Here is a 12082-nt window from a genome sequence, read left to right on the forward strand (position 1 = left end):
TTAGTGGTTCCTTAATATTATTTCTTAAATCATTGGTCATAGATCTATAGTTCTGGATTGTTTAATAGAATGTCTTCTAAATATCTCATGCTGCTCACCTTGCTTTCCATTAGAAGGGAGAACACTTTGCTCTGAGTAGGGAGCTTTTCCTTCATCTTCCCTTTTTGTTCTTCTAGCGTTAGTGAATCTGCAGAATCAGACTCTCTATACTTAGAGCTCTGGTGCCTCCCTTTCAGAAACTTTTGACCCTGACTTCAATAATCCTTTCCAAGAGTATTTTTTTTTTTTAATGATTATCTGATAGTCTGAGTAAGCAACATTTGCATATGGAGGAGTAGGTAGAAAACTTTTTCCAGGTGCACTCAGACATGTGGCTTATTTTTAACTCTCAAATTCCTTCTGAGACTCTGGGCTTATTACAGGATTATAGAGATATGCAGAACGATTTGCACTCTGACTGAAAGGGCAATGTAGAGAAATATGTGAAATCTGTTACTAATAAATTAAAGACTGAAATTTATTGTTACTTGAAATTCACTGTTAAAGATGGCATTTCTTTTCTCCTCCTCAAGTATATGTCCAATGGCTGTCTCTCTAAGCTTGAAGAGGTAGGCCACAAAATGGGCAGTACTAATGGAAGTGCCTCAATTTTATTGATTAAATTTAAATGAATTGTTTATCAGGGTTTGGCTGACTTTTGCTAAAGTCTGCAGTCATGTTTCCTAAAAACAAACAAACAAACAAACAAACATGCAGAATGATAGAGGCATAACAGAGATGGGGGGAAGAACATTAACAGAAAGAAGAGAAAAGTGAGAGGAACTGTTTTGCATGTATGGAGATAATTACAGAGTAGGGGAAGGAACCTAAAGGAACTGAAAAGTAGGTCAGGGTCCTACCATGGACTAGAGGGCATTGAAATTGCCGTGTTTTCAGCTCATTAAGTGGGCTTCTCTGGTGGCTCAGTTGGCTAAGAATCCAGCTGCAGTGTGGGAGCCCCAGATTTGATGTCTGGGTAGAGAAGATCCCCTGGAGAAGGAAATGATAACCCACTTCAGAATTCTTGCCTGGGAAATCCCATGGACAGAGTTGGACATGACTGAGCGACTAAACCATAACCATCAACTCAATAAAGAATGGAAACTGTGTACGCAGAAGAGAACTAGTTCTAAATCATTGCAAAGTTTCCCTGTTCACTCTGCACTACAGAAACAAATTCTCTGTCTACTCCATGCTAAAATGATTTTTTAATTGTAAAATTAGTTGAGTGTGTTTATTCATAGAATAGTTCCTTTATGACCAATGGATAATCTCTGGGCAGATATTATGTCTAGAAGACAATCTGGGTGATTGAATGATACATATATCATTTTGAATGCTTAATAAATGGTAATTGACAATGTTAGTCCAAACTTTGATAATATTTTAGCAGTTTTTATATGATTTGGAAGTGTATTTCTACACAGACAGTTCATACTTCTCATTGTTTATCAAAGGAAGACTGTAAATAAAAGAGAACTGAAACAGTAAAAAGGAAAAGGAATTAAGCAGCAAAGGTTATAGACAAAATTATGTATGTGTGTAATAGACATGGGCTCAATCCCTGAGTCAGGAAGAGCCCCTTTTCCAGGGGAACCCTCTCCAGTATTTTTTTTTTTTTAATTGAAGGATAATTGCTTTACAGAATTTTACTGTTTTCTGTTAAACCTCAACATGAATCAGCCATAGGCATACATATATGCCCTCCCTTCCGAAACTCCCTCTCATCTCCCTCCCTATCCCACCCCTCTAGGGTGATATAGAACCCCTGTTTGAGTTACCAAAGCCATAGAGCAAATTCCCGTTGGCTATCTATTCTGGTAATGTAAGTTTCCATGTTACTCTTTCCATACATCTCCTCTCCTCCACTCTCCCTGTGTCCATAAGTCTGTTCTCTAGTCTATTTCGCCATTGTTGCCTTATAAATAAATTCCTCAGTACCATTTTGCTAGATATGTGTGTTAGAATATGATATTTATCTTTTACTTTCTAACTCATTTCACTTTGTAAAATAGGTTCTAGATTCATCCACCTCATCAGAACTGACTCAAATGCATTCGTTTTGATGGCTGAGTAATATTCTGTTTTGTATATGTACCACAACTTCTTTATCTTTATTCATCTGTTGATGGACATCTGGGTTATTTCCATGTTCTAGCAATTGTAAATAGTGCAGCAATGAACAATGGTATACATGTGTCTTTTTCAATTTTGGTTTCCTCAGGGTATATGCCTAGGGTTGGGTTGCTAGGTCATAAGGAGGTTTCATTCCTAATATTTTAAGGAATCTCCATACCCTATTCCATAGTGGTTGTATCAATTTCCAATCCCATCAACAGTACAAGAGCATTCCCTTTTCTCCACATCCTCTCCAAACTTTATTTTTTGTAGATTTTTTTGATGATGGCCATTCTGACCCAAGTGAGTTGATATCTCATTTTGGTTTTGATTTGCATTTCTATAATAATGAGTGATGTTGAGCATCTTTCCATGGGTTTGCTAGCCATCTGTATGTCTTCTTTGGAGAAATGTCTGTTTAGGTCTTTTCCGCACTCTTTAATTGGGTTGTTTTTCTGGCATTGAGTTGTATGAACTGCTTGTATATTTTGGAAATTAATCCTTTGTCAGTTGTCTCATTTGCTATTATTTCTTCCCATTCCAAGGGCTGTCTTTTCACTTTTCTTATAGTTTCTTTTTTGTGCAAAAGTTTTTGAGTTTAATCAGGTCCCACTTGTTTACTTTTGTTTTTATTTCCGTTTCTCTAGGAGGTGGGTCATAGAGGATACTACTTTGATTTTTGTCATGGAGTGTTCTGCTTATATTTTCCTCTAAGAATTTTATAGTTTTTGGTCTTACATTTAGGTTTTTAATCCATTTTGAGTTTATCTTTGTATATGGTGTCAGGAAGTTTTCTAATTTCATTCTTTTTCATGTAGCTATCCAGTTTTCCCAGCACTATTTATTGAAGTGGCTGTCTTTGCCCCATTGTATATTCTTGCCTCCCTTTTCAAAAATAAGATACCTTTAGGTGTATGGGTTTATTTCTGGGCTTTCTATTTTGTTCCGTTGGTCTATACTTCTGTTTTTGTGCCAGTACCATACTGTCTTGATGACTGTAGTTTTGTCTTACATTCTGAAGTCAGGAAGGTTGATTCCTCCAGCTCCATTCTACTTTTTCAAGACTAAATTGGCTCTTTGGGGTCTTTTGTGTTTCCCTATGAATTCTTAAATTTTGGTTTTAGTTCTGTGAAAAATGCTATAGGTAATTTGATAGGGATCGCATTGAATATGTAGACTGCATTTGATAGTATAGTCATTTTCACAATATTGATTCTTCCTATAAAGGAACATGGACTATCTCTCCATATGTTTATGTCATCTTCAATTTCTTTCATCAGTGTCTTATAAGTTTCTGTGTACAGTTCTTTTATCTCCTTAGGTAAGTGTATTCTTAGATATTTAATTCTTTTTATTGCACTGGTGAATGGGATTAATTCCTTAATTTCTCTGAATTTCATTGTTAGTACATAGAAATGTATGTTATTTCTGTGTATTAATTTTGTATCCTGCAACTTTGCTAAATTCACTGATTAGCTCTAGTAATTTTTTTACCCTATCTTTAGGATTTTCTGTGTACAGTATCATGTCATCTCCAAACAGTGAGAGTTTTACTCCTTCTTGTCTGATCTGGATTCCTTTTATTACTTTTTCTTCTCTGATTGCTGAAGCTAGGACTTCCAGAGCTATGTTGACTAATAGTGGTGGAAGTGGACACCCTGGTCTTGTTCCTGATCTTAGGGGAATGCTTTCAGTTTTTCACCATTGAGAATGTTTGCTGTAGGTTTATCACATATGGCCTTTACTATGTTGATGTAGGTTCCTTCTATGCCAATTTTTTGAAGAGTTTAAATTGTAAATAGGTGCTGAGAAGGCAATGGGGCCCCACTCCAGTACTCTTGCCTGGAAAATCCCATGGACAGAGGAGATTGGTGGGCTGCAGTCCATGGGGTCACTAAGAGTCAGATACAACTGAGGGACTTCACTTTCACTTTTCACTTTCATGCATTGGAGAAGGCAATGGCAATCCACTACAGTGTTCTTGCCTGGAGAATCCCAGGGACAGGGCAGCCTGGTGGGCTGCCATCTATGGGGTCGCACAGAGTTGGACATGACTGAAGCGACTTTAGCAGCAGTAGCAGTAGCAGAGCTTTGTCAAAGGCTTTTTCTGCATCTGTTGAGATTATCATAAGGTTTTTACCTTTCATTTTATTAATATGTGTATCACAGTGATTTGCATATATTGAAGACTCCTTGCATTTCTGGAATAAACCCATCAGGATCATGGTGTATGAGCTTTTTGAAGTTTTGCTGAATTTTGTTTGCTAAAATTTTGTTGAGGATTTTTGCATGGATCTTCATCAGTGATATTGACCTGCAGTTTTCTTTTTTTGTGTGTCATCTTTGTCTGGTTTTGGTATCAGGGTGATGGTGGCTTTGTAGAATGAATTTGGAAGTGTTCCTTCCTCTGCAATTTTTTGAAAGAGTTTTAGGAGGATAGGCATTAACTTTTCCCTAAGTGTTTGATAGAATTCTTTTGTGAAACCATCCATCCTGAACTTTTGTTTTATGGGATTTTTTTTTTTTTTAAATCACAGCTTCCATTTCAATGCTTGTAACTGGGTTGTTCATAATTTCTATGTCTTCCTGATTCAGTCTTGAAAGATTGAACTTGTCTAAGAATCTGTCCATTTCTTCCAGGTTATCTCTTTTATTGCCATATAGTTGTTCATAAGTCTATTATAATCCTTTGTATTTCTGCATCGTCTGTTGTAACCTCTCCTATTTCATTTCTAATTCTGTTGATTTGATTCTTCTCCTTTTTTTCTTGATAAGTCTGACTAAAGGTTTGTCAATTTTGTTTATCTTCTCACAGAACCTGTTTTTAGTTTTATTCATCTTTACTATTGTTTTTTTCATTTCTTTTTACATTTGTTTCTCCTGGGATCTTTGTGATTTCACTCCTTCTGCTATTTTTTTTTTTTCTTCTTCTTTTCCCAGCTGTTTTAGGTGTAAAGTTAAGTTGTCTATTTGGTGTTTTTCTTGTTTCTTGAGGTAGGATTGTATTGCTATAAACTTCCCTCTTAGAAATGCTTTGGCTGCATCTCATAGGTTTTCAGTTGTGTTTTCATTGATATTTTTTCCCCAGAAATTATTTGATTTCCCCTTTTGATTTCATCAGTAACCTGTTGGTTATTTAGAAACATCTTTTTTAATCTCCATGGATTTGTATTTCTTACAGCTTTTCCTTTTTCTTTCTTTTCCTTGTAATTGGTATCTAGTCTCATAGCATTGCTGTCAGAGAAGATGCTTGATATGATTTCAATTTTCTTAAATTTACTAAGATTTGGCTTGTGACCCAAGATGTGGTCTATCCTGGAGAATGTTCCATGTTTACTTGGAGAAGGTGTGTTCTTCTGCATTTGGATGGAATGTCCTGAAGATATCAATGAGATCCATCTTCTCTAATGTATCATTTAAGACTTGTGTTTCCTTATTACCTTTTTTTTTTGATGATCCATCTGTTGGTGTGAGTGGGGTGTCAAAGTCTCCTACTATTGTGTTACTGTCAGTTTCTCCTTTTATGTCTGTTAGTGCTTGTCTTATGTATTGAGTTGCTCCTGTATTGGGGGCATAGATATTTACAATTGTGTGTCTTCCTCTAGGATTGACCCCTTACTCATTATGTAGTGTCCTTTCTTATCTCTTGTAAGGAATACATCTCTTGTATTTATTTTAAGGTCTATTTTGTGTGACATGAGGATTGCTACACCAGCTTTCTTTTCATTTCTATTTGCATCAAATTTATTTTTCTATCCTTTCACTTTTAGTCTATATGTGTCTTGAGGTCTCAGGTGGGTTTCTTATAGGCAGCATACATATGGGTCTTGTTTTTGTATCCATTTAGCCAGTCTTTGTCTTCTGGTTGGACCATTTAATCCCTTTACATTTAAAATAATTATTGATATGTATGTTCCTATTGTCATTTTCTTAATTGTTTGGGGTTGATTTTGTAGGTCTTTTGTCTTCTCTTGTATTTCTTGACTGTATAAGTCCCTTTAACATTTGTTGTAAAGCTGCTTTGGTGGAACTGGATCCCCTTAACTTTTGCTTGTCTAAAAAAACTTTTGATTTCTCCATCAATTTTGAATGAGATCCTTGCCGGGTACAGTAATCTTGGTTGTAGATTTTTCCCTTTCTGTACTTTAAATATGTCCTGGCTTTCCCTCCTGGCCTGCAGAGTCCTGCTGAAAGATCAGCTCTTAAGCATATGAGGTTTCCCTTGCATGTTACTTGTTGCTTCTCCCTTGCTGCTTTTAATATTCTTTCTTTGTGTTTGGCCTTTGTTAGTTTGAATAGTATGTGTCTTGACATTTTTCTCCTTGTGTTTATCCTGTATGGACTCTTTTTGTCTCTTGGACTTGATTGACTATTTCCTTTTGCATGTTGGGGAAATTTTCAACTGTAATTGCTTCGAAAATTTTCTCCCTTTCTTTTTCTCTTCTTCTTCTTCTTCTTCTTCTGCTGCTGCTAAGTCACTTCAGTCGTGTCCGACTCTATGTGACCCTGTAGATGACAGCCCATCAGGCTCTACTGTCCCTGGGATTCTCCAGGCAAGAACACTGGAGCAGATTGCGATTTTTTTCTCCAATGCATGAAAGTGAAAAGGGAAAGTGGAGTCACTCAGTCGTGTCCGACTCTTAGGGACCACATGGACTGCAGCCTACCAGGCTCCTCCATCCATGGGATTTTCCAGGCAAGAGTACTAGAGTGGGGTGCCATTGCCTTCTCCATTTCTTCTGGGACCCCTATAATTTGAATGTTGGTGTGCTTGATAATGTCCCTGAGGACTCTGAGACTATCCTCAGTTCTTTTCATTCTTTTTAATTTATTCTGCTCTTTAGAAATTATTTCTACCATTTTATCTTCCAGCTCACTGATTCCTTCTTCTGCTTCAGATATTCTGCTATTGATTCCTTCTAGAGGGGTTTTTTTTTTTTTAAATTTCAGTAATTGTGTTGTTTGTCTCTGTATGTGTATTCTTTAATTTTTCTAGGTCTGTTAATTGATTCTTGCATTTTTTCCATTTTGTTCTCAGGGTTTTTGATCATCTTTACTATCATTCTGAATTCTTTTTCAGATAGTTTGCTTATTTCCCCTTCATTTATTTGGACTTCTGTTTTTGGTTTGTTCCTTCATTTGTATAGTATTTCTCTGTCTTTTCATTACTATTATCATTTTTTAACTTATTGTGTTTGAGGTCTCCTTTTCCCAGTCTTCAAGGTTGAATTTTTTGCTTCTTGGTTTCTGCCCTTCTAAGGGTGGTCCAGTGTTATGTGTAAGCTTCATATAGGGTGAGATTTGTGCTGAGTTTTCTTAGTTTGTTTTTCTTCTGATGTGCAAGGCTGAGTGAGGTGTTAATCCTGTATGCTGATGACTGAGTTTGTATTTTTGTTTTGCTTGTTATTTAGATGACATGTCCTGCACAGGGTGGTACTGGTGGCTGGGTGATGTGGGTTTTGCATTCAAGTGGTTTCCTTTGTGTGAGTTCTCACTCTTTAATACTCCTTAGGATTAGTTCTCTGGTAATCCAAGGCTTTGGAATTAGTGTTCTCACTCAAAAGCCTCAGGGTTTAACCTCTTTCAGCCAAGATGGAATAGCCAAGACCTGTACCTTTCTGCTGAGACTAATTCTGATATTGATTGGGCAGGATCCAGTCTCCTTCCATTTGTGGCTCTGCCTCTGAGAAGTCGTGGAGTATTCTTCCTTCATATCCCTCAGGGGGGCAGGGTCTAAATGTTCAGAGAGGAACATGCAGGGTTTCAGCTCACTTTTCAAAGTGCTGCCTAGGGCTCTCAAAGAAAAGCACCCTGACCATTCTCACATCTGTGGCTAAGACAAGCAACTCCTTGAGCTGCCCCAGCAGTAAGCTGCATCCATCTCCATCCTACAGTATTCTTGCCTGGAGAATCCCATGGAAAAAAGTACCTGGTGGCGTACAGTCCGTAGGGTCACCAAGTCTTAGGACATGCCTGAAGTGACAGCATGCATGCAGAAATGCATGTAAGTAAAGGCCTGCATTCTAAGACTTTAGAATATGTTTACCTTTCTTTCTTTAACGTTTAGTTTTCTTATACAAAAATATGCTAAAATAAAAGACTTTCTTTTTATAAAAGTAATTAGAGTTTGGGCCAGAGCATGTCTATATACATGGATATCAGTGTATTTTTCAAAGTTTATTAGTAGAGTCCAAGAGAAATCCTTTTACATATTTTATTTGCACTGGTTGCTGTTTAGTCGCAAGTCATGTCTGGCTCTTTTGTGACCCTGTGGACTGTAGCCCACCATGTTCATCTCCACAGATTTCCCAGGCAAGTATACTGCAGTGGGTTGCCATTTCCTTCTCTAAGGGATCTTCGCAGACCAGGGACTGAATCCGTGTCTCCTGTATTGGCAGGCAGATTGCTTACCACTGAGCCACTGGGAAGCCCTCATTTTATTTGCACTGCTTGTCATCAAATCAGAAATGATACAGCAAGACATAAGGAGAATGTGCTAAATTATTTTATTTGAGTTCATTTGAATAGAAGATAGAGTTTATTTAATTCTTTTTAAAATCAAAGGGAGAATAAACTCAAATTATGTAATTCCAATTTTGTAACACTTCCTCTGCTTGCTCAGCCTACTGAAAGTACTGACTAATTATATTTTATCTGAAACAAGAACATAATTTCCAATGTTTTGACAATCAACAAATTGTACATTAGTTAGTTGTAAATAAATTTATTAGAAACAGTTGTCCTTGTTTGTAGACTTGCTTTGAAAGAATAAATTAATTTAAGGCTCATCATTCACAAGAAATGTATTATAATATCAAAGCAATAGTTATAAAAAATCAGAGACAGAAACCAAAGCCTACCTACTAAATAGCAGAAGAAATCTAATATTGCAACAAGATGAAAGAAGAAAGCATGTGAGGTCTAGGATATCAGCATGGTGCCTTCTGGTAATCAGATTTTTCAGTCATGATTCATTTGGCTCAATTATTTTACTAATAATGTTATCTGTGCTATAATATAAACATTATATTGGTTTCCACTGAGAAATGTAAATTACAGATTGTTAAGCATCTTTTCTTGAGGATTCTTCCATTGTCAATTAATTGGTAGAAATGTCAGCTTCTTTAGACTTTGAGAACAATAGTTCTTGCAATATATTAGCAAGAATGGCTGTATAGAAATCATAATCTTTCTATAATAAGATTTGGATAGCCTAACTAAAACTGTATTTGAATATGGCTTATAATTATTTAGCTTTTGTAAAAATGTCATAATTCAGTCATAAATATCATTTCTCATATGTAGGAGGATGGTTTGAAATATGTCTGATTTTCTTACCAATTAGTATTTATTAGGTGGGCATCCTAGGTGGCAATAGAGAAGAAGAATCTGCCTGCCAATGCAAGAGATGTAAGAGATGTTGTTTCGATCCCCAGGTCAGGTAGATACCCTGGAGGAGGAAATAGCAACCCACTCCAGCATTCTTACCTCGAGAATCCCATGGACATAGGAGCCTGGCAAGCTACAGCACATAGGGTTGTAAGAGTTGGACGTGACAGAAGCAACTTAGCACACAGCATGTCAGGACTGAGCAATGTGAGGCTTCAGAAAGTGAGTAATCCTGTCAGCTTTACAAAAGAATATCTGTATTTAAGTTTAAAGGATATGTCACAGGTTAGGTACTTCAGGCAGTTGATTCTGATCCCGAGATAAGCAGGCTAAAAGTGTACTCCAAAGTGTTTGTAAGTTCACCACCTGTGGAAGAGAATGGAATAAGGCAGGGCTGTCCACAAAGAGAATTTGGGCTAAGATGAATTCTCAGGAAGGCATTACTTCACTCTCCAGAGACTGAAGCTGAAATAGCGTTTTGGAACTCTCTCAAACTTGGGAGATGTGGACAGCTCATTATATACTGATGTGACTTAGTCATTGAATGTGGCCTGCCCTGGAGAGGTGATTTAACTTAGGGAAAAAGGCATCCTCAGCAGAGGTAATCCCCAAAGAGAGCTGAATGTTGAGGGCCTTCTGCAGGCAGTGCTCCCAGTAGTGGAGGAATAAACTGCCAGTTCCAAATGAGGATTTGAGCAATCTTATTACATGTATATGTAAGTTCAGTTCAGTTCAGTTCAGTTGCTCAATCGTGTCTGACTCTTTGCGACCCCATGAATGGCAGCATGCCAGGCATCCCTGTCCATCCCCAGCTCCCGGAGTTCACTCAAACTCATGTCCATCGAATCGGTGATGTCATCCAGCCATCTCATCCTCTATTGTCCCCTTCTCCTCCTGCCCCCAAGCCCTCTCAGCATCAGGGTCTTTTCCAATGAGTCACCTCTTCATATGAGGTGGCCAAAGTATTGGAGTTTCAGCTTTAGCATCAGTCCTTCCAATGAACATCCAGGGCTGATCTCCTTTAGAGTGGACTGGTTGGATCTCCTTGTTGACCCAGGGACTCTCCAGAGTCTTCTCCAACACCACATTTCAAAAGTATAAATTCTTTGGTGCTCAGCTTTCTTCACAGTCCAATTCTCAAGGTACATATATAGGCATAGGTCAAATGTATCCATATGTATATGTATATATGAGTATATGAATATGTGTATATACACATATGCATATATAATGTCTGCTAAAAGTACTGGTGAAGCTGTGATTCTTATTAGACTTTAATATGTAACAAAATAAAATTAAACTTAAAATGTAATGATGTCATGATCGGAAGATAATTTCTCAGTTATCCACCATTTTATGTTAAGACATTAATATAAAAACAATGACATTTATGTAATAAAGCAATAGCTTTCTATAGGCAGTAAGACTTGGAATTTTGTCTTTAAAATTATAAATTACATTAAGGTGTACTAGCTAAGGATTCACTATATTTCTTTCTGCTGCGCATAAAACAATAACAATTTAAAAATGCCTTTAAATAACAATTCTTTTTAATATCAATTTAAAAGAAGAGAAATGAAAGGCAAAGGGGAAAAAGAAAGATATAACCATCTGAATGCAGAGTTCCAAAGAATAGCAAAGAGAGATAACAAAGCTTTCCTGCATGATCAATGCAAAGATCTAGAAATCTTTTCAAGAAAATTAGAGATACCAAGGGAATATTTCATGCAAAAGTGGATGCAATAAAGGACAGAAACATTATGGGTCTAACAGAAGCAGCGAATATAAAGAAGAGGTGGCAAGAATATACAGAAGAACCATACAAAAAGGATCTCATGACCCAGATAACCACAAAGGTATGATTACTCATCTAGAGCCAGACGTCCTAAAATGTGAAGTCAAGTGGGCCTTAGGAAACATTACTACAAACAAAGCTAGTTGAGGTGATGGAATTCCAACAGAGCTATTTCAAATCCGAAAAGATGATGCTGTGAAAATACTCCATTCAATATGCCAGCAAATTTGGAAAACTCAACAGTGGCCACAGGACCGAAAAAGGTCAGTTTTCATTCCAATCCGGAAGGACAATGGCAAAGAATGTTCAAACTACCACACGATTGCACTCATCTCACATGCTAGCAAATTAATGCTCAAAATTCTCCAAGCTAGTCTTCAACAGTACATGAACTGAGAACTTCCATAAATTCAAGCTGGATTTAGAAAAGGCAGAGGAACCAGAGATTAAATTGCCAACATCTGTTGGATCATAAGAAAAGGGAAGAGAATTCCAGAAAAACATCTACTTCTGCTTCATTGACTATACTAAATCTTTTCAATGTGTAGATCACAACAAGCTGTTGAAAATTCTTCAGGAGATGGGAATACCAGACCACCTTACCTGCCTTCTGAGAAATCTGTATGCAGGTTAAGAAGCAAGAGTTATAACTGGACATAGAACCATGGGCTGGATCCAAATTTGGAAAGGAGTACATCAAGGCTGTATGTTGTTACTCTCTTGTTTAACTTATATACATAT

The sequence above is a fragment of the Ovis canadensis genome, chromosome 10 (genome assembly GCF_042477335.2).
Source record: "Ovis canadensis isolate MfBH-ARS-UI-01 breed Bighorn chromosome 10, ARS-UI_OviCan_v2, whole genome shotgun sequence".
Classification (NCBI taxonomy): domain Eukaryota; kingdom Metazoa; phylum Chordata; class Mammalia; order Artiodactyla; family Bovidae; genus Ovis; species Ovis canadensis.